This window comes from Cornus florida, unplaced genomic scaffold, assembly GCF_030987335.1.
Source record: "Cornus florida cultivar Cherokee Brave unplaced genomic scaffold, ASM3098733v1 CherokeeBrave_3.0.0_Hap2_Chr04, whole genome shotgun sequence".
Lineage (NCBI taxonomy): Eukaryota > Viridiplantae > Streptophyta > Magnoliopsida > Cornales > Cornaceae > Cornus > Cornus florida.
Window position 1 is genome coordinate 68,965,167 of NW_026775574.1, and position 26,740 is coordinate 68,991,906.

The window sequence follows — 26,740 nt, forward strand, 5'->3', positions numbered from 1 at the left end:
CAATTCATTAAGTTCATCGTCACTTTTGGATCCATTTGAATCATCATCCTCTAATGTAGCTCGCATGGCTCTGCCTTTCTTTTTCCTTTCCTTTTCATTTTTGTAAGCATATCAATCAGATTTGAAATATCCCAGTTTTCCACAAGGAAAACAAGTAGGTGCTTTCCTCTTTCCTTGCTCACTTGATGAACCATTTCTTTTGAAGTTGTTACTTTTTTTATACTTCTTCATTTGAAGGACTTTTCTCACGGTTTTGGTAATGAGAGCAATTTCTTCTTCTTCTTCTTCTTCTTCTTCATCATTAGGAGCTTTATCAATTGCAACTTTTTTAGTAGTAGCTTGAAGAGCTATATCCTTCTTTTGCATTTCTTTGTGTTTATCTCTATCATTCATTTCTAGCTCATAAGTCATCAATGAACCAATGAGTTCATCTATGGGGAGTGTGTTGAGATTTTTGGCCTCTTAGATGGCGGTCTTCTTGGCTTCCCAATTTTTAGGCAAAGACCTAAGAATTTTTCTCACATTATCAGATAATGTATATGACCTTTCAAAAGCCTTCAAAGGATTCACAATGTTAGTAAAACGAGAGTACATTTCACTAATAGTTTCTTTGTTGTTCATGGTAAAAAGTTCATACTTATGGACGAGCATATTCATTTTGGATTCCTTAACATGACTAGTACCTACATAGGTAACTTCAAGTTTATCCCAAATTTCTTTGGCCGTTTCACAATCCGAAACTCTATTGAATTCATCTTTGCTTAAGGCACAATAAAGATTAGTGATAGCCTTGACATTGCATTAAACAAACCTACGGTCATTGAGGGTCCATTCAATATCGGTTGTTAGAACATTTTCACCATCTACTATTTTGGTTGGAATATGGTCTCCTTGTTCGGTGGCTTTCCAAACATCTATATCTAGGCTTCTTAGGAACGCTCTCATTCTAATTCTTCAATAGTTGTAGTCATTTCTGTCAAACCAATGAGGTTTATTGTTAGATTGACCTTCTTGATAAAAATTTGTATTGGTCATAATCGTTCTTTAGGATGATTAAATCTTTTTCTAGAGATTAGGCTCTAACACCAATTGTTAACCACTAATTGACTTTAGATGGGGTGAATGGTGTCAATGGCTAATTTTTGTAATTTATAAAAATTATTTCCAACTAACTATCATGCAATAATCAATTGAAATATTCAAGCAATATATAACACAAGTATAAAAAAAAAAATAGAGATAAGAAATTGTAAATAAAGACTCGACGATTTAGCGAGGTTCGGAAACTCCTACTCCTTGGCTCAGGATCCTCCTTGAGACACTACAAGAAAAATAACTTTTAACTATGGTCTTTTTACTACGGTTCCGCATTAACCGTGATAAAAAACGCTTTCTACCACTGTTCCGCAAGAACCGTGGTAGAAATACCATTTTCTACCACGGTTAATGCGGAACCGTGGTAGAAATCATTTTTTACCACGGTTAATGCGAAACCGTGATAAAAAGAGACCATTTCTAACACGGTTAATGCTGAACTGTGCTAGAAAGGGACTCTTTCTACCACGGTTCTAGAAGAACCGTGGTTAGGAGGTGAATTTATATTAGCGGGTATTATTCCCGCTAATACTTTGAATGCTTGTCCTCTCCAAAAAAATAAAATAAAAAATATATATATTCAGTAGAGCGAGGGCGAGCGACTAGATTAGGAATGGCTATGCCACAATTCCCTTAAGCTGTATCGAACGAAAACTCAGAGACAAATCCACACACCCACACAAAAAAAACCACATACAGTGCTGGTGGATTAAAGCCCTAACCGGTGAAAATGTTTTTCCCTCTTTCCATCAACCCTCTTTCAGTTGACCATCAGAGCAAACCCTAACCCCTAAAGAAGAAACCCTAAAACTAGAATCCTCCATTAGAGACACGAAGGTGTGTTCGGCGATTTGCAGACGACCGCTGCTGCTAGGTTTGTTTCCAATCTATTTCTCTCTATTTATACACGTATATATGTATGTGTGTGTGTGTTCGCAAAACTTACTCGGTCGATTAAAATGGATACATAAATTTTGATTCTTATTCTTCTCACCACTCATCTATGTGATTTTGATGTTAGAGTTGGGCTAGAGGAGTTCAATTTTTGAAGAGGATGCATACGAACAGGTTAGGGATTTCAATTTTATTGATGTATATATGAAATTAGGGTTTATCCCCTTTAAAGGCTTCTGATATTGTTATGTCAATCATCTTTTGTAGGATGCTGAACCAAAAGACCGAAAAATTGGGAAGCTTTGTGATTATGCTTTGAAAAATCCATTACGAATACCAAAGGTACGGCCTAACTTCCCTTTCACTAAAAGGCTATTGTTCTGAAAATTCAATTCATATTGTATTGTCAATTCATGGCTCTATCAGAAATCCCGACTCAAGCAAATTCAAGTTTCTGAATTCAACATTTAAATTTAAATTTGCAGTTACCATATAAAGTTTTCAGCCACTATACTATTCTTTAGTTAACCCATCAAATTTTTTTTTTTTTTGAAAGATTTTTCTAGTTACGGTTTCAAATTGAAATTTATCACCTAATAGTCTAATACAATTTTCCTGGCATATTAAGAGACAAGAGAAGCCAATATCTCTTTATTTATTTAAAGGCAAGCCTTGCCTTGTGCTCTTAACTTTATGCTTATAGTCAGTTAATTTCTAGAGTTTTTTTATTTAATTCAAATTTTCCCCCTGTTGAAATCAAATATTTACTCTAAAATCTTGTAAAGATAATGGAAATATTGATTAAGAAAATGTCAAAAACAATTGAGAATTTGAAGCAATGAAAATATCAATCTCTTGAACCCAATGACAAATTTTTGATAGTTCAAAAATTCTGTCAGACCCAAAAAAGTTACTCTAAAATTTGTAACCTTGGCAAAGTGCCTATGACTTTTTTTGAAGTCACTTCCATTGTTGGTTCTTATACAGATTACTGATTACCTAGAGCACAGATTTTATAAGGATTTGAGGAATGAGCATTTTGGCTCCGTAAAAGTTGTGCTTTGCATTTATAGGAATTTGTTGTCATCATGTAACGAGCAGATGTAAGTTTGAAGTTTCATTCTTTGAATTTAATTTAGTTCTGAATCCTATTACAGCACTGGTGGATTATTTTTCATCATCATCATATGTTGTGAATTCTTTGTAAGAATGCATATATCTCCTTACATAGTTTTCGTTTCAAATAAATCTATGTAAATTGCCTTGTTCTGAAGGATGAATTTGTTCCAACATTTCTCTATAAACAAATGGGTTTTTCTTAGTCTGATGATTGCTTTCTCTCATAATAAATTCTTGTCTTTTATTTTTTTTTTGCTATAGTGGAATATTTTGTGATTGTATGATGTTTGTTCTTGAATAAAAAAAGTACATCTGAATTTAAATAAGTGAAAGTTCTTAGTGCTTTCGTAATTAAGAAAAATATACCAAAAGAAAAACATCCAGAAACTATGAAACATATCCTCATTATGCTTATTAATACACTTGAATAGCCAACAATGAAAATATAGTTGTTTCTAAACTCTAAAACACTGGCGTCCAAATGAATGTTGTGCAAGTGTGTGGTCGTCATTTATTTTGTCTATGAGAGGTTGAAATTGAGCTTCAATTTATGGCAGTGTATATAAAAGCAAATGTGAGAGGCAAAAATAAAGAATAAAAAATGCGCCTAAGAACTGAACCATATGTACGTGGTGGTGATAAGGTGAGCTTTAGATCAAAAGTGAGTTTGTTTTTGAATGTGAGAAATTAATTAGAGTTAGGTCAGTCCCTTAAATCACCATTTGGTACTAGAATACATGACCTTTGTGCTAAAGTAAAAGGTGATGTAGATATGAATCTCAATGTCACATAAAAGACTTATCATCCAAGGCAATAAAGATTCTTATTTAACAGTGTCCTCAGATTTAGGTATTTGATATATTCAACCTTAGACAGTTACTTGCTTTGACATTTACCAACTCAAGACACAAGTACCTGAGTCCCATATAATATGGCTGACAAACCATCCTAGATCATTTATTTGATTCCATTACTATTGGTAGCATATCCCAAAATAGGTATAGCAAGATAAATTAGTATTTAATTAAACCAGGCGCTTCCTTTGAAAAGAAGAGAATAAAGGTTATAAAAAAACAATAAATCTACTAAACTTTCTAAAAGAATTTGGCCAGGTTTCAGTCCTAAAAAAGTGTCAAAAAGAAAGAAAAATTGAATTAGATAAGGTCATTTTCTTTGTTGAAGAAAGCCCTCTTATTCAACAATTGAAAGAAAAACTATTTTCTTTTCCTTTTTGTTTATTTATTATTTCCTTCCCCAATTGAGGTTCCTTTTATGTTTTAACTAATGATTTTTTTTTGTATATATATATATATATATAATTTTTAGAAAACATACATAATTCATTGGTTTAACTAGCTGGTCCAAATAATATGTAATAATGCAGAATAATTTTTGAGCCTTTTTTAATGTATGGAATTTTATTTGTTGCCAAGGTGGTAAGATGGAAATGATGGTCCATTGTATACCCCTAATTAGACCTGCATAGCATCGAAATATATGCCCAGGGAACTCTATTTATGATATGGTTGGCTCCAAGGTCTTTCGATTATAGTTAAGTTCATAATGATCTGGTTATGCTTTTGACATTGCTGGATACTGCATAGTATTTGTGTTCATTCGATTGATGTCTTTAACATTTGCAGTTTTGTTATCTTATTGGTTTGGTTTTTTTTATTATGAATCAGGGGTGGACCCATCAACTTTTGTTTGGGGGGCCAAACTAGTTCTATCTACTTTAAATTTTAAAAGTTAGTTGTGAAAGTTTTTTTTATTAGTAATATATCTCTTGATGTCTGTATATTAACATGTGTATTAATATATTATAATGGGCTTTATTTTTCTATTAAGATTTGGGCTTATTCTTCCCAGTATTACGTGGATCACACACACACACACACACACACAAACATCTATTCTTCTTTCCTCTCAATTTTTGAGAATCTAAGCAAATCTTATAATGCATAATTTTTTTGCCCATTCCATAAAAGAATAACAGGACATGTAAGATATGCATGATAGAAACAACAAATAGTTCATTGTTTTTTACCTTAGGTAGAAGGTTTGTTCATAATTTTTTTACCCATTCCATAAAAGAATAATGAGTTTATGCTCATGATAAAAACAACAAATAGTTCATTGTTAGATCTTATGTATTGTCTAGCATAAGGGTAATTTTTTTCCCCTTGCTTCTAAGATATATACATTGGTTATTTACCTTGGGTAGAAGGTTTGTTCAACTCGCATTTAGTTAGCAACTGCAATATTGGTTTTTTACCATGTTAATTAAGGGAGCTCTTTTTCTTCAATGATCACAATCTTAATTTTAATCCATTTCAGGGTTAGCAGTGATGCTGGTAATGCTAGTGACCACATGCCTAACTTCCTTAGTGATAATCCTTTGTTGGCACAGTGAATGAAGATGGCTGGGCAAGCTTGGCGGTGCTACTTCTTTTTGCAATCTTTTGTTAGCACTTGGTTTTCTTTTTTTTAACAATGATGGAGACTTTGTACTCTAAATTATTCAATGAATGTTTTGGATTAATTTTTGGTGATTGTTCTTTTTTTAACAATGATGGAAACTTTGTACTTCAAATTATTTAATGAATGTTTGGGATTAATTTTAGGTGATTGTTGTATATATATATGCCTTTGGTTGCAATTTGGTTGTGTATGTGGAGTAGGATATGAGTGATATATGTTGTTGGACGACAGGTTACCCATTTAATATATATATATACATACACACTTTATGCCATGGGCTTAATGTGAGGTAGAAACTATCACATTATTTCTACCATGGGAAGAAAAAAAAGAGGCTTCATAAGGGTTAAACTATTATTTTTAAAAAAATTATATAACACTTTCTACCACGGTTATGGACTGTGGTAAAAAGGAAGACTTTCTACCACGGTGGAGAACCGTGGTAGAAAATAGACTTTCTACCACGGTGCAAAACCGTGGTAGAAAGTCTCGACTTTCTACCACGGCTATTTCTACCACGGTTCAAAACTGTGGTAGAAAGCCTTTTCTACCGTGGTAAAAAGTCATTTTTCTTGTAGTGAGACTTCCCAAATTCATTAGAGCTTCTCCTTAATGGTGGACATCAAACCTTTAATTTAAAGCAAGACCCTACTTTTCTTCCTTACTAAGAGAACACCCTTCTCCTAGGCTTCTTTTGGGTCACACCAACCTTTACAAGTTTAAAATAATAGAAGTAAAATACAAGATTGTTTCTCTCTCAAAGAAAAGACGTACACACAGCTAGAGTACATAAGAATATAAATGAAGCTCAAATTCTAGGATGAGAGAGTGTAGTGATATAAATGAATGAAAGCTCAAAGGAAATAATTTATGGTTATTTAATGCTCTTCTTGAATGCTCTTTCAAGTGGTGTAGTTATATTGTAGACCAAACCTTTATATTTACAGAGATATAAAGCTCAATATAACTGTTAGAGGTGGTTGAAGAATATTAAATGCAAAGTTTCCCGTTGGAATTCAAATCCCCCAGAAGGAGGCGACTCTATGTAATAGTGGAGGCGACTCCATTATGAGTGGAACAGGCTCTTCTTCAAGTAGAGGCGGCTCCCAAAAATGGGAGGCGGCTCTTTCTCTAAAAATTTGTTTCTCGAGCCATATTTAGCTATTGGAGTGAAAAGAGCAGGCTCAATTTTGAATGGAGACGATTCCATTACTTTGTAAAAATCAAAATTGGTTACTGGAGTGAAAAGAGCATGCTCTACATTGAATGGAGCATGTTTTACCTTGAATAGAGGCTGCTCCATTTCTGCGCAAGACTAAAATTGAATTTAACTAAGTTCTATGCACTTCCTATTATGAGTTGCTTAAGTATGAATGTATATATGAAGTTCATGAACAAATTTTTAGGTATTTAAAAGTTGAATTAGAACGAATATGTATGATCCTATAATTTTGAGCTTCAAAATATATTCAAATATACTTTGACATTAAATCTTAAGCTATCACCATCCTATTTACCATTTTCTTCATTCTTTGACCATGATCGTTTAGCTTTCTTTCTTTGAAATGCTTGAATGATCTTTGAAGTCTGAGGTTTTTTTTTTTTTTCCTTACAACTTTTAAGGCTTCCTTGAATCCATTGCTTGGAATGCTCAAAATAGACTTTGGCTTATCACTTTGTATGCATTGCTTAGAATGCTTGGAATAGACTTCAGCTCATTATTGAGGTTTGAATATTGATCATTTATACATCACTCAATGAAAATATTAGTACATAAACATTATTAATGGTTTGTAATCATCAAAACATTAGATTAACCTTTAGATAAAATCCTTAGGCCAACACATTGAATTCCATACATGGAGTCGGCCCCTCCACATGACGGCTGCGCGTAAATCTCCACTGCCACACTTCTTCCCAACCGAAACAACTCATCGCCGGCCAAGAACCTTATCATCAACCGACCCATAGTCAGTGTTTGAAACCGACGCCACCAATACCTCATCCCCGACGCCCCCCTCCAACAGAAAACAAACAAAGGCAGTGGACACCTAATCAACTCATCATAGGTGACCAAAAGAAGACACATCCATACCCAAATCCAAACAAGACTCAGCCAATGATGAAAAACGCCACAAAACCTCCAATTCCCTATCAGCGGCCTAGCACACATGACAGATTCAACTAAGACAAACATCTAAAAAACACAGACATGGAACAAACCAAACGGAAAATAAAATACAATACTTAACAACAGCAGAGAACTCCACTAAAACCACAAAAATAATGTAAACTTAGCAATCACAAGACAAAATCTAGAGTAACTATAGATCAGCGCCATATCTCCAAAGACAGATCACCACACTCAACACAAAGACAGCTCAAGAAACCCAAAATATCCACAAAATAAGAAATACACAACCATCTCCAATTAAACATGCAACTTAGAAAGAGAGCTACACTGTCAAACAACCAAGCACTTCCAAAAGGATCATGATGAATGCAAACACACAAACTCTCGATGATACGAGACAATCTCTTTATAGAGAAAACCTCGACAACAGCGAGGAACGAATTTTAATTTAAAAGGATTGCGATGAATGTGAAGACAAGAAATTTTGATGATACGAGATGATCTCCCAACAGAGAAACCCTTGACAGCAGCGAAGAACAGAAGGATGACCCTATTTTTTTTTAGTGAGAGCGGTTTTGATGGGTTAGGGTTTATAGATGTTTCAGTGAAGTAGTTCTCAAATCCATTTAACCCAAATTGGTTGTTGTAGTCCATGTCACCACAACATGACCTTGTAAAAAAGGTGTCAACAATTCCCCCTAATTCTTAGAACCATTGCAAAGGTTCCTAAAATTTGAATTCACACCCTTTTACTATCATCATTCCCGCTATATCACAATTACCGAAATCCATAATAACTTTAGTTCCAAAAAATATTAAAATAAACCCTTAGTAATTCTCCATGTATATTAAAATAAGCCCTTAGTAATTCTCTATGTTACCTAAGAATATACTCTAGGGGGGTGTGAATTGAGTTTATGACAAATAATAAACAATTTTCAGTTTATAACTAAGCAATTTCAAGTAAACTACTTTTCACAATTATGCAATTATAATGATATGAAATAAGCAATTAAATAACACAATTATAAAAGAGTTATAAGAAGAGAAATTGCAAACTATAATACAACAAATTTTGCGAGGTTCGAAAACTCCTACTCCTCGGCTCAAGATCTCTCTTGAAACTTCCCCAATGCATTATGATACCTCGTTAAGGGTGGAGAGCAAACCTTAGCTCTTCCTTACGGGTGAAGAGCAAACCTTAACAAAAAGCAACTCCTTATTAAGAGATAAACCTCTCTTAGTCTTCCTTTGGGTCTGTACCAACCATTACAATTTCTTTGCTAAGAAAAACTCCTCCTCTTAGGCTTACAACTGATTTGAAGATAGTAATTGAAGTACAAGAAATTTCTCTCAAAACTGAATTACAATCAAAGCTCACACTAGAGTATATATGAATTCAAATGAAGCTCAACATTCTAACAATGATGTATATGAGAGATGATTAATAAATGAATAGAACAACAGCTCTGTTAAGAGAGAAAAACTCAGACCAGAAGCTCTGTTGAAGATAGATAAATTCAGAACAAAAGCTTTATTAATCCTAAGTGAAACCCAGAACTAAAGCTCTGTAAAATGCTTACGAATTAGCTCAGTCAAGTTCTCTGCATTTCAGCTGAACACGGTAGATGTTTATATAGTCCTTTCACGACAATATAGCCATTTGAGATTCTACATGATGGGCATTTGAATATATTACTCAAGTGTGAAGCTGCAGAAAGAATAGATGAAACATGGGTTTGTCAAAGGGGTGAATCTGCCTGTTTAATTTAAATACAGCAAACTCAGCAGGTTGGATTAAGAATCCAATCAGCTGGATTCCTTACTTAATCGGCTGGGTTAAAAACTCAATCGACTGAAATTCTAGGTGCAAAAATGCTGCTCTCGACCTAATTTGAATCCAATCGGTTGTCTTTTCCTAGTTTAATTAACTGACTTTTCAACGGCCATAACTCAGTCAATACTACTCCAAATTGGGTCAAATTTGTGACTAAATTTATTGGCTTGAAGTCATATTTCTGATGCCGCTGGCCTCACTCAAAAACTTAAACAACATGTGTGATACCCCTCGATTCTAGAGTTATGGGTGATCAAGTCTGAGCACAGAACCGAGCGATACAAAACAATTAATATTTAAATAAGCATAGAATACAAGAAGAATTAAAGAAAAAATAATAATTAAGCTAAAAAAAAACTAAATAATAAATCCATAACTTAATAAATAAATTATCCTCTAAATAAAATAACTCAAAACCTCCGATATCATTACAACTCGGGAATCCATCTAGTGGACCCCTAATAATAACCTAACTAGAAAATAACTAAACTGTAATCAAATCCAAAACTAAAACATAAAGAAGAGTCCTACGTAGTCGAAAGAGTAAATAACTGTCTCTGCTCGGCACGAACAATCTCTAAGACTGAAACTGTCAGACGCCAGAAAAATAATAGTGGATTAGGCCCATGAACAAACTCTACTCTACTACAATCCAAACAGAGACCCGATATATGTATACATCCTAGTCAACTCAACAATAGCTACCTAGTCCATACATATATATACACACTATAGGACGCTCACTGAACTATAGGTCTGCCTCAACCTGAATAGAAGGCAACATGCAAATCGCACCTGAAGTGAGCATGAGTACCTAGACCTACCAGGGCACACAAATGTCTACTATATCCAGTTATTCATCCTAAGCAATATATGTACCCTAACCATGATCCTAAGACTCAAACTCATATCATGGCATCATAATCATATATATAAAAGTACGTATAAGCATAAGAGAAAAATGTCATCTATCTGATATAGTGGTTTGACATAAATAAGGAGGACTTAACTCTATGGTTAATCCATTCCCTTATATATCCAAGTAGGTAGGACTTAACTTTTATTAGTTAATTCGTCCCTAAGATGCCACCATCCCATACTGGTGTATCACATCCATACAGTCTAATAATTGATGAAATAATTAAAATAAAAAATCAATTAATTCCAGAAACAAGCATAATAAAAGTTAGATAATAGCATAATCATATTATACTGGCAATGTATGATTAAAGTCATATATCATCAATTTAAATTGCTAGAATAATACTAGTCAATTAAACTATCCATTAACAACATGTAAATTTAAATAAAATTTCATATTGTTCATCCATAGCAAATAATTATAGATTATGCATTCTCGATATTTAACATGCTCATTGAAGTCAGTTAAAACACCCAAAACAACCTACATAACTCTGAAATATCCCAAACCTCAAAATAGTAGCCAAAACCCCCAAATTTCAAAGTAGCAGCAATAGAGCATGCTCCCAAATCAAGGGAGCAGGCTCTGTCCTCTTGGGAGCCAGCTCCCTCCAAGTGGGAGCCGGCTACCTTCACCATGGAGCCGGCTCTCTCCCTGAGAGCCATCAAAAATTACAGTAGGGAGCCGGCTCTTGACCTGCTCTACACCTTCTTCCTTGTCTCCAGTAAGTTTCAACCCTTCTGTTCTCCATTGATAATGGTCCTAAGAGTCTGAACTGTGTCCCAAATCATCCCAGTAATTTATATAAATCAATTATGCATCATTAACAACAACAAAAATAATTAATCATGCCATATACTTCAAGACCAATCAACTATAAATAAATTCACATAACCTTGTTTTTTATTAGAATAAGCATGAATAAAAGATTAATTTAAAGTCTGATTAATTGCTGGAATTAACCTAGGATTGTATAGAAACACGAAGTCTAAGAGAAGGAGTAAGAGAAGAACTTGCCTCAAGTTTTAGATTGAAACTTAATCTTCTTCTTCCTAGATTTTCCGGCGACCTCTAATTGCCGTCAAGCCTCTTAATACTCCGATTCTAAGCCACAAGCAGACCTTCTTCCTTCCTCCTTGGTCCAACCCCTTCTTGGTTAAACTCTCTCTCTTCTCTCTCACAGTTTTTCTCCCTCAACTCTCTGTTAATTCTCTCTCCTGTATATAATACGTGATATGCATATAGCCTCCCACAGACTTTAAGGATTATATATAGGCTTTGCTAATACCCTAATCCTAGCCGTGCCCTAAGTCTGCAAACTCAAGGGAAAAGAAAATAAAAGAAAAGTAAAATAAAAATAAATACATATATAAGTCTGTATGTGATGAATAAGTACATATATATATATATATATATATATATGTATATATACAACTAACTATAGTTATTAATATTAATCATTTAAAATATTAATAAATATAATAGCCATAAATATACATATATACCCAGATATATATGTACTACACCCCATGGGTAATTATCCATACCCATTAATAATCCAATCCAAGTAGTCCATGCAACCCATTGGGTGGTCCATTACTACTAACCATAGCCTAACTCCTTTTTATATAAAACGTAAAATAAAATATTTTAATCCTAACAATTAAACTACACATAATACACAGCATTTAAATTCAAATTAATCAAATAAGCTAACAAATTACATTTAACCACTTAATTAAATTAAACACATAAACAAATAATCAAATAATCAATTAAATAATTTAAAAATGCAAATAAAACAAATAAATAAATGCTGAGACTATCCTTTTAAAATTAGGGGTATTACAACATAAATGGTTATGCTAGTTTTAGTGAAACCTGGTCAGGATTTTTGCTGTGCAGAAAGATGCAACTTGTGATGGTCATAACTTAATAAATTTAAATCCGTCTAAATTTAAAAACTCGAAGTCATATTTCCAATGCAACTGGCCTTACTTAAAAACTCCAACTACATAAATAGTTATAGCAGTTTTCGTACAAGCTGGTCAGGAAATTTTCTGGGCTGAAAATTGCTTTTTATGAGATAGCCATCTTTCTATCACCTAGGACTTTGATGTATGGTTCAATTAAGTTCAATCCCATTTCTAAGAGTCTAGGAACATATAAGGATGATAAATATCAAGTGTATTGTGTCCTAGAGTCTTTTACCAAGTTAAGGTAACAAGGGCTTTATGGATGAATAAATAAGTTCAATGCCTTAACCTTTACTTTCTATTGACCAATATAAATCATATGATTGGTGTGCATGGTCATAGCATTTCTTGCTCAAGTTTTGAGTTCTTTTAAAGCTTATGGAAGCTTGAACTAACTCATTCTTTAGCAAAGACTTCATATGTCAAATATATATATAATAAAGTTTATAGCTTATTGATAGTGGATATAGGAATTCATGAATGGTATAATGATATGTATGTTCCTATAAAGATGAGTTTCAAATGGATTCATAAATACTTTAACATTGAATCATAAACACTCACCATCCTATCTACCCCTTTCTTTAAGCTTTGTCCATGATCGTTATGCTTTGAGGTGTTCTTACTTTCTTCCTTTCCTTAAGTTGCTTTCTTGATAATTATTATCCAAGCTATCTTTGGATGGACTTTGTATATGGTTCCTTGCAACTTCTAGTCTTATTTGTATCCATTGCTTTTCTTGATGTGATTTTGAATAATGGAATACTTGGAATGATTTTTATTGCTTCATTGAGGTCATTCTTTAAATGTAAATCATCTATAATACTCAATGTGAACATTAATCCTTGAACGCCAATAATGGTTTGTAATCATCAAAACTACTCGATTGTCTTTGGATGAAATCTTTAAGGTTAACACTCCACCACAAAATTAACACCTGAAATTACTGCTTGAACTACCTCCACACACGTCACCTCACTTTAAGCCCTCAAGAAAAAACTTTCATCACCTGCAACTCCATTCACTTCTCCAATCTCTACTGGTGCAACTCCCTTGATCTCTTCTTCAATCATCTTCTTTTTAGCCGCACTGATGTGCATAAATTGTTTTCATTAATAAATACTACTTGCGATAGGACGAATCCTCGTAGGATAGGCTTATATAGGCTAATATAGAGGATGTCGAACCATGAAGACTGCGAAGTTTATGACTATTAAGTTCTTGAGATTAATTCCGGTTTAATTCAGAATAAATGCTTGTTTGTTTGATTGTCACTTTTAAGCTATTGGATTGAAATACTTAAAATAGAAAATGAATTCAAAGGGAATGAAAATATAAAGAGAACATAAGGTTTTGCTTTTGGTGATCTTCACTTTAGATTTTTCTTCCACCGAAATTAAGGTTGACTGCATCTTTCGTGTGCTTCACTTTCTTCTATTCTGATATAGCTCTATGCTCGGGCATTGAGAGATGACATATCTACGGGGTGTACTTGAGTAATGAGTTATGAAATTTTGATCCTTGGATAATTGCAATCTTGAAGGCTTCTACGACAGAAGGCTGATGGTAATCAGGTATACCAGCCGTCTCCAGGGATAACCTTATGCGAAACGCTTATAGGCTCTCACCCTCTATTTGCTTTAAGGCGAAAAGGGTGGAGATAGTCTTCTTCTTCCTCTTATTGCCGCAGTACTGGGCGAGGAATGCTACGCAAAACCCTTCAAAACTAGAGATGGATCAATGAGGCCTGTTTTTCATCCATTCGACCGCTACCCCAGATAAGCTTGTAGGAAAAACTTTGCACATGAAACGGTCATTATGGGTATGCATTGCCATCTTCTGGGCATTATGGACGAGATGATGGGTTGGATCTCCGGTCCCATCGAAGGGGTGAAATTTGGTACTCGGAACTTCTCTAGGACGTCCATTAGCTCAATATCGTCAGTGAATGGAGTCTTGGCGATTGAAGTAGTGAATTCTTTCGCTATCTCTTCGGTGTCTGAATTCTGAAGCTTTTGAATAGTTCTCCTATTGCACCTAGAACTAAAGTTGGGTTGGACTCATAAATGTTCCTTTGGCTTGACTCAGCCTGATCTTCTGTGGGCTTACTCTGGCGTTATTGCAAGCTTGCTAGTATCGAGGCCTCTATCCGAGGATGGATCTTGAGGCCCCCTTGATTGTCATCGGGATGTTGTTGATCGGCTTGAAGCCATGGCTCTTGAGCGGGGTTAGGAGGAACTCTTTAGGCTCCGTTCGATATATTAGTAATAGCGGGCAGAGGCTGTGGTGCCATTTATTCCATGAATGTCTGAAGGGCGTCATTCTATTGCTGAAGCATCACGATCTGAGCCATGTTGGCTTTTATAATACCCCCAGATTTCCGGATGCGGGTTGGCCTGGCCCACGCTCGAATACCTGAGGATATAAAAAATAAATCGGTAATAATCGAACATAAACTACAAATTTGAAAGTAAGAATAGGTAAATTGCTGAAAGAAACTAAAATTGATAATCCATTAATAAAATCCTCAAAAAAAAAATTTCATAAATAATAAAATATTCTGATACATCCAATCCTCCAATAATAATACAACTCGGGAATCCGTACTATATGGACCCCTAGAAAAGCCCAACTAAACAAGTGACAGCAATAACTGTCTACATCAGAACACTGAAACATAAAGGAACCTCTTATGTAGACAATCCGGAAGAGTGAAGTAGATTGATCCCTGCTCAGTACGAACAACCTCTACTCCTGACGAACACCTGAAAAATAATGGTAGGTCAGACCCACAAACAAGTTCTACTCTACTACAATCTAAGTAGAGACCCGATATACATCCTAGTCAATCACAATAGCTAGTAGACCGTATATATATACACACTATAGGACGTTCACTGGACTATAGGTCTGTCTCAACCTGAATAGAAGGCAACATGCAAATCGCACATAAAGTGGGCATGAGTACCTAGACCTACCAAGGCACCCAGATGTTTACTATATCCAGTTATCCATCCTAGACAATATACGCACCTCAACTATGATCCTGAGTCTCAAGCTCATAACATGGCTCATAACTATATATATTTAAAATCTATCTTAATCCAAAACATAAAATAAACATTCGATATGTCATCCAACTGATTCCGTTGACTTGACATGAGTATATGTAAGATTTAACATTTTTAGTTAATTCATTTCGTTGTATGAATAGGTAGGACTTAACATTTTTAGTTAATCCATCCCTAATATGCCACCGTCCCATACCGGTGTATATAATCCACAAATCCATAAATGATGCAACATCCAAAGTAATACATCAAATAAATCCATATAACATCCATATTAATTGCTAAGTTATTTTAAGCAATTAAATCCACCATTCCATCCAATAATTGATGAAATAATAAAGCAATACATCAATTAATCTAAAGACAAGTATAATTAAAATCAGACAATTAGCTAAGAATATTATACTACAAATACATGATTTAAATTATATAATCATACAAAAATAAGCAATTTAAATTATCTATATCCAACAATAACATGTAAATTTATTTTGAAATTTTATATTGTTCAATCAAATTGCTAAAGCATTACTAAGCAATTAAATCCTTATTAATAATATGCAAATTTATTTTTAATTTCATATTATTCAAAACCATGCTCACAACAGGGTAGATTACACATTCTATAAATTATTTATGTCCATCTCAGTCATTTAAATCATCTGTAGCAACTTAAATAACTCTGTAACCCTTTATTTATCAAAAACACTAGCTAAAAACCATATCCGTAGTATTTCTAGCAAAGGAGCCGCCTCCATTCCAATGGAGCCGCCTACAATAAAGGTGGAGCCTACTCCATTCCAATGGAGCCGCCTCCATTGAAAGTGGAGCCGCCTCCACTCCTACTAATCTCCATCTTTTTGTCTCCAGCAGGTTCCAATCCCTCTATCCTCTATTACTAAGGTTCCTAGGTGTCTGAACTACATCCCAAAACATCCCTATCATGTATATAAATCCAGCATACCTTATTAACATAAATTAAAACAAGTTTTCATACAATAGAATTCAAGATCAAGAAAAATATAATTATACAGATACTCTTTGTTTTAAACTGATTAAGCATATATTCATGTTCAGTTTTATATCCAATTAATCCTAGAATTGTCCTAGTATAGAACACGAAGCCTAAGGGGAGAGTTAGAAGAAAAACTTACCTCTAGGTTTCGGGTTAAAACCTTAACTTCTTCTTCCTAGCTTTTCCGACGATCGTGCCTGCCATCAAGGACTCTTCTGCTGCTCCTGGTTCTACCCCCAAGCAAGCCATCTTCCTTCCTCCTTGGTCCGGCCTTCCTTCGGCCAAACCCTAGCCTTTTCTCTATTAGTTCCTCTCTTTCTCTCTGCCTCCAATAACTAATGTGAATAGGGTTTTTAACCCTATGACAGACAATTCTTATATATATAGGTTTATATAAAACATAACCTACTCCTAGTCCTATGTATACTATAAGTCTAATATTAAGGAAAATAAATAATAAAAATAAAATAAATAATATATATATATATATATATATATATATATATATTTACTGACTATTAAAATATTATCATTAATATTAATTATTAAATAATAATGATAATACTAATAAGTTATCCTCCTATAAATATATACTCATATATATATGTACTACCAGGCAATATCCATACCCAATACACCTCCTATCCAAGTAGCCCATGCGACCGAGTTGTTTGGTCAAATACTACTATCCATCTCCATACTCCTTCTTAAATTAAAATTAAACAATTAATCATTTAAAACCAACAAATAATTTACATGAAATTTTACACAATTAAACAAGCAATTCTCATACTATCAATAAAATAAAACACACAATTAAATCACATATTTCAAATAAACAATAAATCAAATAAACTTAAATAAACTCATAGCCACATAAGTACATAGCCACATAATCCATTGAAAATGCACAAGAAATAAAAATTAAATTCCAATTATATCCTTTTGAAAACTAGGGGTATTACAGCTTTGTTTGCCTACCTGAGTGTCTCGAATTATAGCAAGAATTCTTCACGCATGTTTTGCATCAATTCCATTTGTTGATTTGTTGAAGCTGTTCCCGTCAACATCCCAGAACGTAGTCGCATAAAAGATAGTAATCACTCGTGAGGGTATATTTTTATACGTTTCCCAAAGACGGCGCCGAAGTATATGTGCAAAAACTCGTTTAACTTTGAAAAGTCAACTAGTTACCACACAAAACTCAAAAACATAAATTGACAAAAAGAAAGAAAGAACTATTGAATCAAAGCTAAAATTGATTTAGCAGAAATTGTATATCTTTATTCGAGGTCTTGGTCTTTATTTATAAGAAATTTACAAGTAATTGAGTCATTTTAGGCCTCGCATTACTTGTCCCTTAAGAGTCTCAATCACATTATACTTTTCTTATGGTACGGATTCACATGATTTAGTATATATTGATAATAATCCTTCTTTTAATACAACTGTTACTAATAATAGATTCGTAATTGGGCATTGAAGGTCTATTGCCTCGAGCCAATTCAATGAGTCCAACACATCTTGCTTTGCTAACTCGGCCCATTATTCATATTAACGCCCAAAGTGGAAATATAATACTCTTCATACTTATGGTGGTCCCCTCTCATGCTGACGTGTCAACCTTTTATTGGTGGGAAAGTATTTTCCCTCCACAAATGTCTTCTTGTCCTTCTTTTTATTCTCCTTTAACTCATTGAGTTGTACTTGATGTAGCCCTGCTTGATTCTCTGGTTCTACAAAACCGTTTTCAATAATTTCCCATAAATCTTGGGATCCATACAACACCTTTATTTGTTATTTTTTTTCCTTAATTAGTTGGTACTCACACACATTTGTCTCTTCTGAGATTTGAACCCCTGACTTCCCTTTGGGAGGTAAGAGGCTGATACTGTTAGGCCACTGGCCTATTAGTAAGACTTTCATTTGTATACTCCACTGATTGTCATTCTTCCTACTACACTTTGGAAGTTGGGGCTGCAACATGTTGTTAGACGCCACTTTTCTTTGCTAATCTTGTAACAAGGCTCTTATACCACTTTGCTGGAGTTGGTGGGCAAGTGAATAGAAATGGGATATACTCACATATACTTAACTAAATTAACAAACACACAATTCAGAAACACTCGCTTCTATAGAACTAAATTCTTATATCTTGTATTGCTCAATTGTCTGCAGATGCCATATACTTACATGACTCATCTCATACACTTACATGACTCACCTATTTATACTACTCTAGGGATACTTCTAGTACATGAATTTAATACATACAATGAACCAAAATGTTTCATGCACTTGCAATTATTATGAGATCCGTCATCTACAAGATGATTTTCTACCTTTCCAAGTATCACTTGATCTTCTTGGATGAATCTAGATAATCTTCCAACACTATCAATCATCTAGACAAATCTAGATTAATCTTCCAACACTATCAATCATATAGCTCTCTGTAGCTTATGTCATGCAATATTCTATATTGTCCAGTAAATTTTCTATTGCCAAATTATGGTACCAGTTTGAGTGTTGTGGCTGCCTTTGTGTTCATGAAATGTAGGGTTAAGAACATTCAACTGCTTCTGTAGAAGACGAGCCATCCGGGCAGTTTGCTGTTCATCCTAAGTGAGCTTTTCGAAACATTTGATGTATAAAATGCCTTAATTTATCGATGATGGGGATAAGGTTTTCTTCATTCCTTTCTCAGGTATGTTTTTTTTTGTGATTATCTTGGTATAAATAAATTCTCATACAACATGATGTAAAATATAACTCACCATATTTCAATACCCAGCGATAGCCTTTTATCAACAAAATTCAATTATGTTGTTTTGATGAATGTGACTTGTGAAGAAGATAATAATTTCCAATAAAGAATAATGTGAAATTCATATGAACAGTTTGTAAAATGCAATTTGAATTTAATCAATGGACATTATTTCCTAATGTCTTAATTGGTAGAGGACTCAGCTTTCCGAGCAAAAGCAAAATTTGTTTGTGTTCGAGTTTCCATTTCTTTGAATTAAATAATAATAATAATAATGGTTAAGTGCAAAAAAATTCCCTAAACTATTGCCCTTTTGCAAATAACCCCCCTGAACTAAAAACCACCCCACTGAACTATTGATTTGTTGTAATTAAGGACAAATCAATCACAATAGACTATTTTACTCTTTCTCATTAAAATTTTTATTTCTTATTAAATTATTTTTATTATCTTTTCTCTTATGTAAATATTAATTATACTATTTACCTTAATTTTATTTTTAGTATCAATTTATCTCAAAAATGAAAAAGAAAATAATAGATAAATAGATTTGTAACCATCATTTTCTAAATTGATTAATTTATTATTCAAACTTCATTATTTATAATAAAACGTATTATAACCAATTTAAACATTTTTATCAAAAAAATATATCATTTTTCATACAATATATTGATGAAAAATTAATAAAACAATTTTGAAAAAAAATAACTTCTTTTCATGTAATAAATTCATTAAAAATAAAAAATTAATTAATTTTTTAAAAAAATTTCTACTAAATTTTTTTATTTAAATAATTAATTTAAAAAATTAAAGGTAAATTATGCAAATTTAATAGAAAACATCTCATCAAATTAGTATGAATTTTTTCATAATTTGTTCAGATAAGAAAAATATATTAAATGTAATTCAATACGAAGAGGCATTATGGTGATTTAATAAAATATAGTATAGTCCTTGGGGTATGTTACAACAAAGTAAGACAGTTTAGGGAGTTTTATGCACAATATAGTTTAAATGGATTATTTTCAAATTCAAACATAGTTCAAGGGGATTTTTTGTACTTTACCCTAATAATAATAATAATAATTAAAAATGAAAATAAAACTGCTCGAATGAATAATCAACGACTTGACCATACCTTTGAGGCATTATTTGCACAAACTTCTCTGAACTTCCTTAAAAAACTGCACTAATATTGCTCTTGCATTACGAGCAATGCCCATTCCAAACTTGGAACTTATATTACAAGTTTACAGCAAGCAATTCCCGGTGCTTGAATGCGTAGTGTATTGGAAATAATATGATGCTTCAGTTATATAAAAGATTTACTCTTGTATGATATTTACATGCTACCTTATTTTGGTAGTAAAGAACAATAATTTCGATGATTTACTACATGGTCAAAAGATTTTTTTTTTTTTTTCTTTTTTCTTTTTTAAAGGACATACTATACCAAGAATTGAAGTTTCGCAATCTAAGTAGGTGAATTTCTTATTCAAAGAATAAGTAAAAGAGAGAGGAGAGAACTTGCAATAAATTTTCCCCTCTTTTCCATGAAACTTCAATTTGAAGGCAATTTTGGGTCCTCATGAACATGAATGATAAATATGATCATTTTTAAAAAAAAAAAAAAAAACAAGGAAAAAAAAACAAGGAAAAAAAAAAAAAAAAAAAAAAAAAAAAAAGGAAGAAGAAGAAGAGAAGGAACATATAATTTACCGCACATGAATATTTATACTATGTAACAGATTACATTAATGAGTCAAAACTTTTATTTCTCTTTATTTTGCCTTCATTTTACCAAATTAATCTATAATTTTTAATCATCTCATATACTTTTATTTTATGATTGAAGATAAAGAGAGAAAATCGGAAATGACAATTATATCATTTAAAAAATAATTATTATTTATTTGTAAAATTAATATTAGAGCCATTTAAGATTGGAATAAGTAGAAAAGTAGAGTGCAAAAGTCTGCCATTTTTTTTTTTTGATATTTTTAAGAGATAATTTTTAATATTGATCATGTAATGATATAATTCGTGCACTATTATTTATATGGAGAATGTTACTTTATATTATAATCACCTCATGATAGATTTAACAAAATCTACACAATATGTATTGGAGGTGCCTAATACTTTTCCATGGACAATCGAAAGTAGTTTCCTAATTGCAGACGAAAGTTTATAAAATAATGTTTAGGTACTCTATTAATGTAAGTAATGATGTAAATTAATTTACATACATTTTAAGCGATTATGACATCTAAGCAATAGAAAGAAGTTTCCTTCGGAGAACGAAAGTGGTTTTTTTTATTATTGTAAAATGTATTACGCTTTTGTCGCTTAACCATGACTAATGGGGTGCACAGTTACAACGTTTACATTCATTTTAATCGATTATGACATCTACGCAATAGAAAGAAGTTTCCTTCGGAGAATGAAAGTCTTTTTTTTTTTTATTATTGTAAAATGTATTACGCTTTTGTTGCTTAACCATGACTAATGGGGTGCACGGTTACAACGTTTAAAAAATCAACTCTAAATAGGTATTTATTAATCACTAGAGACAGCTTTGGAAGCATACGAAATTTATTTCAAACATTTTTATGATGTTTTTCACCATGCTTTTTAATTGAGCTATATATATATACGTCTTTTCTACTTTGACCATTCATCGACATTGGAGATATGAATCAAGTTCAAATATAAAAATAATTAATAATTATATTTGTATCTAGTTTATTCCTCATAAAAATAAAAATAAATGCATTTTTTAGGGTGATTGTATATGGTTTAGGTAGCTATTATCCAAAGCATGACTACTTGTAACTTAACATTGATTACCATGTGATAGCCATGACTTTAGAAGCCAATTAAATATAGCTTGCGTAATTGAACATGCCATGCAAATTTCTTAACCGAAAATTGCTTATCAATAAGTCAGATATCTTCTCGCGGATTAGCCTCAGATACTCGAGTTATTCAAAAAATAATAATAATAATAATAAATTAAGTCGATATCGATTGCAAATTATTATTTATTTATGTATTTGGATTTGTGGAGATTAGATAAGTTTCCTAAACATGGTCAAGGAGGTTACCATATTTGGTAGGAAACAAAGTTTAGCTGTCTTTGTATTAAAAAGAACACAACTAAGTTCGTGGTATCTTTTATCATAACAGGATACCAAATAAAATTTTTTTATTTTATTTTTTAAAATTGTTATAGAACAGTTATTTGGTCCGAAATATTGTATGGAGTAAAATGTTGGACATTGAAAGAGACAAATAAATTATTAGATAAGGTAAATAATGAAAGAAAATTAGGTATAGTGCCTGTAAATGATATGATTAAGAATATAACACCCATAAATAATAGAATTAGGGAAAGAATTTTTAGACCATATTGAATGACTAAATGATTGACTTATTTATTTAGATGGTAGGCGACAAAAAGGTTAACCAAAGCTTATGTGGGATGAAGTAATTAAAAACGTCAATAATAATGCAATATTAATGTAATAATACCTATTAATACGATGATGATGATAATAATAATAATAATAATGTAACTTATCAGTCACCAAGTGTGACGGGGAGCCATCTTCCTTCACCATCTCAAGGGCTCATATATTGTTCACTAGATCTAAAAAAGTTGTCACTAGCAATTCCATCAACATAAGGCATCCTTGTCTTTGAAAAGCCCCAACCATAAGCTAAAGGCGCTTCACGAGAGGGGCATTCTTTGAACAAGTTCGGGCGAGAGCCCGTTTGGTTCTCACCCCCTTTTACTTTTGAGGAGATGCATTTTTGCTCGCCTGAACAAGCGCATCTTTTTTCTCGAGAGCCAAGAGTTGGGCAGTCGCCTCTCTTTCCTTTTTGGTGAGACGAGCCTTTGGAGGAGGAAGTTTCATTGTGAATTCAAAAAGGATTGTGGGAACTGTAGATTCGTAGTCGAGATCTAAAACCTCAATTGCCTCAAGGTCAATGGGTTCTCAAGCTTGGGCACGTTCAGCAACCTCATTAACTATGAGAAGATTGTTTGCTTTAGCCTGAAGCCAAGCGGAAGTAAGAAAGTCTCTAGCCGAAGGGAGGTTCTCCCACACGTTCAACTACATGTATTTAAGCCTCAGTGCTACAATTTTAGAGGAAAAAAAAGTTTAATTCAAAACCCAAGAATCTATAAACAGAGTGAAAAAGCTTAACTTCACAAACAAAACAATAGGACTTGCCAAAGTCGTTAAACTCATGAACATATTGGGTATGAAAACTGGTTGGCACGATAAACTCCCGAGGGGCAGAGGTGCGCCACAGACCAACTTTAATAATCCTTTCCTTCCAGTACTTATTAGAGGAACTCAGGCTAGAGACCATGGGCTTCCCACGACGAGGGTGAAGGTGGTATCTACCCTCCTTATCCCTAATCCTATTGATTGAGTAACACGTCAAAAGGTCAACAAGTCTGAGGGTAAGCCTTCTAGTCTGGTTCAGAGCCAAAAGGCAGGACAAGATTCTAAAGAAGTTGGGGTTAACTTGAGGGTAGAGACGGAGCCAGGATGTAAGGTAAGGGGACAAAAATGAATTTTGGGGGCAATAGTGCATTTTTTTAGTTTTTTTTGGGGGGGGGGGGGAGGTAAGGGGACAAAAATGAATTTTGGGGGCAATAGGGCATTTTTTTAGTTATTTTAGGGGAGAGAGAGGGGGGGGGGGGGGGGGGGGATAAATATTTTATTGATATATTATTAAAAATGAACAAATTATAAGAGTAAAATGCTAAAACAAAAAATTCAATCAATGTGGATCCATCCTTGCCTAAGGGGGGGTTAATTTTAAGACTAAAAGCACTCAAAGGTAAAATTGTTTGAGGGAAACTTGAACGTGGACAAATGCCCTCCAGAAGAGCAACTCGCCACATCCCTTAAACTCTCTTCAATGCTAAAGTTAAGATCCCGAGGGTGATGCTTCATAATTTCTAAGCATGAGTTGATTAAGTTCACACCCAAAAATCGGTAAAATAAAAATAATTAGGTATTAAACAAGTACATATTACAAGAGGATAAATAATAAAATAATTAAGAGCTAAAAAGAAATTGAATAAATGAATAATCATTGACGTTCACTCCATGCATCGTCGCTGGTGCAGTTCATCCTCTTGAGCACATCTCGCCATCCTGGTTGGGGACAGTGGTTCTTGTGGAAGGCATTGACTTTGGATGCAAAATAAATAAATAAAATTTCACTTGAATTGAGTAATGGGGTTTGTTTTGTTTGGGGGATCAACTAAAATTTCAGATTTTGGGGGTCAATTTTGTGTTGCTGGTGCAGGAATTAGAGTTTTATTTTGTGTTTGGAATTTGATTAAACAAATAAGAGGAAATAATTGGTGCTTGAAGAGTTAAAATTACGTTTTTCGAAAACAATTTTATTATAGGTGTAGCTACTAAATTGTACTTAAATTTTTCTTTGGATCAGTTTTTGCAGTTTGTATAATTTTTTTTTTTTTTTTTTTTTCTCTTATATTGGATTAGATTTGCAAGGAATTTGGGTTCTAATCTTTTCGTCTCTTCATGTTTGGCACTGAGAAAATGACAGCCTCCACTCATCTGACTGCCATCAAAGCAAAAAAGATCTTTTTATTTTTTTTTTCTTCCTACGTAGAGAGGAAAAAAAAAAAAAAAAAAAAAAAAATATAGTCTTTATATTATCTTTCGATAGTCCAATGGGTTAGTATTTTGGTTGGATTTTAGAGTATTAAATTTCGACTCTTTACATTTACTAATCTAACTTTTAACATTTCTTACCTTAAAAAAAATATATATATATGAAAATTTGAAAGTTCTATTTTTGTGGGTTGCAGAAGTAATTACAATTTTATGATTCTACATGGTTCAATCAAATTTTTTTTTTTTTTTTGCTTGTTAAACGAGCAAATCAAGTTCTGTTCAATTCTTTTACATTAATGTGAAATTTACTGATTTTATGAATCAATTCAACGTATTTATTGATGAAATTGTTGTTTATCGTTTATAACTCTGATTTTGTTATTCACACTTATTGTTATTTTTGAGCCGAGCAAAGGTTGCAGAGGGCGCTCACCTGGTGATGGAGGAGATGACAGAGTTTAGATATAGGGGAGGGTTATGTTGGTCTATTAAAATAACTTAGAAAGGTTCAAATAATAATTTTTTTGATCAATTCATAAGTTAAAGGATTATAAACTATTTTTACCTTATGTTAGAGGTACCTCGTAATAATGGAGTTTGAATTTGGAGCAAGTCTATAGATTCCTTTAGCGCACCCTACAATTATACAAGTCTATCCGGAAATAATGGCATGTGATTTATGGGTGATTTCTCTTTTTGGCGTGGACGTGCACGTGGACGTGGATGTGGACGTTTCATCAGACACGATATATCATAAATAAAATTTTATGTATCTCATTTTCTCTTACCAAACCACTTGGCCTCTACTTTTTGGTACTGTTATCCACCAAACAACTACGTACGTGCGCTCAGATTTAATTTGTCCAATTTTCATTATATTTATATAAATATACTCCCTTGTCTCATTTTAATAGTTTTATTTTTTTATAGTGTAACTTTTTAAGATAATAATAATAATTATTTTTTTATTGTATTAATAGTTAATGAATTATTAAATTTATCTCTAGTGAGTTTATAATGATTTGATAGTTTATTTTTTATAAATTTAATAAAATAAGATTAAATTGGTAGTACATCAACTTTTCATATGGTCAATAAAAATAGAAAGGCAGACATATATTTTGGGACCGATGGAGTATAATTGTAAGAATTTTTCACTAATCATTTTTTAGAAAATAATATTCACTATAATGTTGCGTTTGGTGTGCATGAATGGAATGAAATAGAATGTCCATTTCAACCATTCCTTTATTTGGTATGCAATTTAAAGTGAGAATGGTCATTTTATTGGAATGAAAATCCATTTCTGTGAACGAAAATCCATTCCACAACTAAACTTATAGAATGGCTATTCTATTTCCAAGAAATTTTTTTTATAAAAAATCAACTTCCAAAAAAACCTTCATGTTTCAAGTCTAAAAATCAACACCACCTTCCACTACAACCACATTTGTCTTTCACCACCACCACAACTGCCACCGCCTTCCACCACCGCCACCACCACCACTACCGCCTTCCACCGCCACCACCTTCCACCAACACCACCGCCTTTCACCATAGCCACCGCCTTCCACCACCACTGCCGCCACCGCCACCGCCTTCCACCACCACCGCCTTCCGCCTTCTACCACCGCCTTCCACCACCACCGCCTTCCGCCTTCTGCCACCACCTTTTACCACCACTACTGCTGTAATACCCCTAGTTTTCAAAAGGATAAAAAAAGGAATTTAAATTTAATTATGTGACTTATGTGGTT

General features: G+C 33.1%; 1 long non-coding RNA gene across 1 annotated transcript; it reads left to right on the plus strand.

Annotated features, from left to right (window-relative positions):
• The first annotated feature begins 1,636 nt into the window (after nt 1-1,636).
• On the plus strand, nt 1,637-5,731 carry LOC132303446 (uncharacterized). The gene is made up of 5 exons (XR_009481226.1): nt 1,637-1,969; nt 2,117-2,163; nt 2,257-2,331; nt 2,977-3,092; nt 5,446-5,731. It is a non-coding gene; the product is annotated as an uncharacterized LOC132303446 (long non-coding RNA).
• The last annotated feature ends 21,009 nt before the right edge of the window (nt 5,732-26,740 follow it).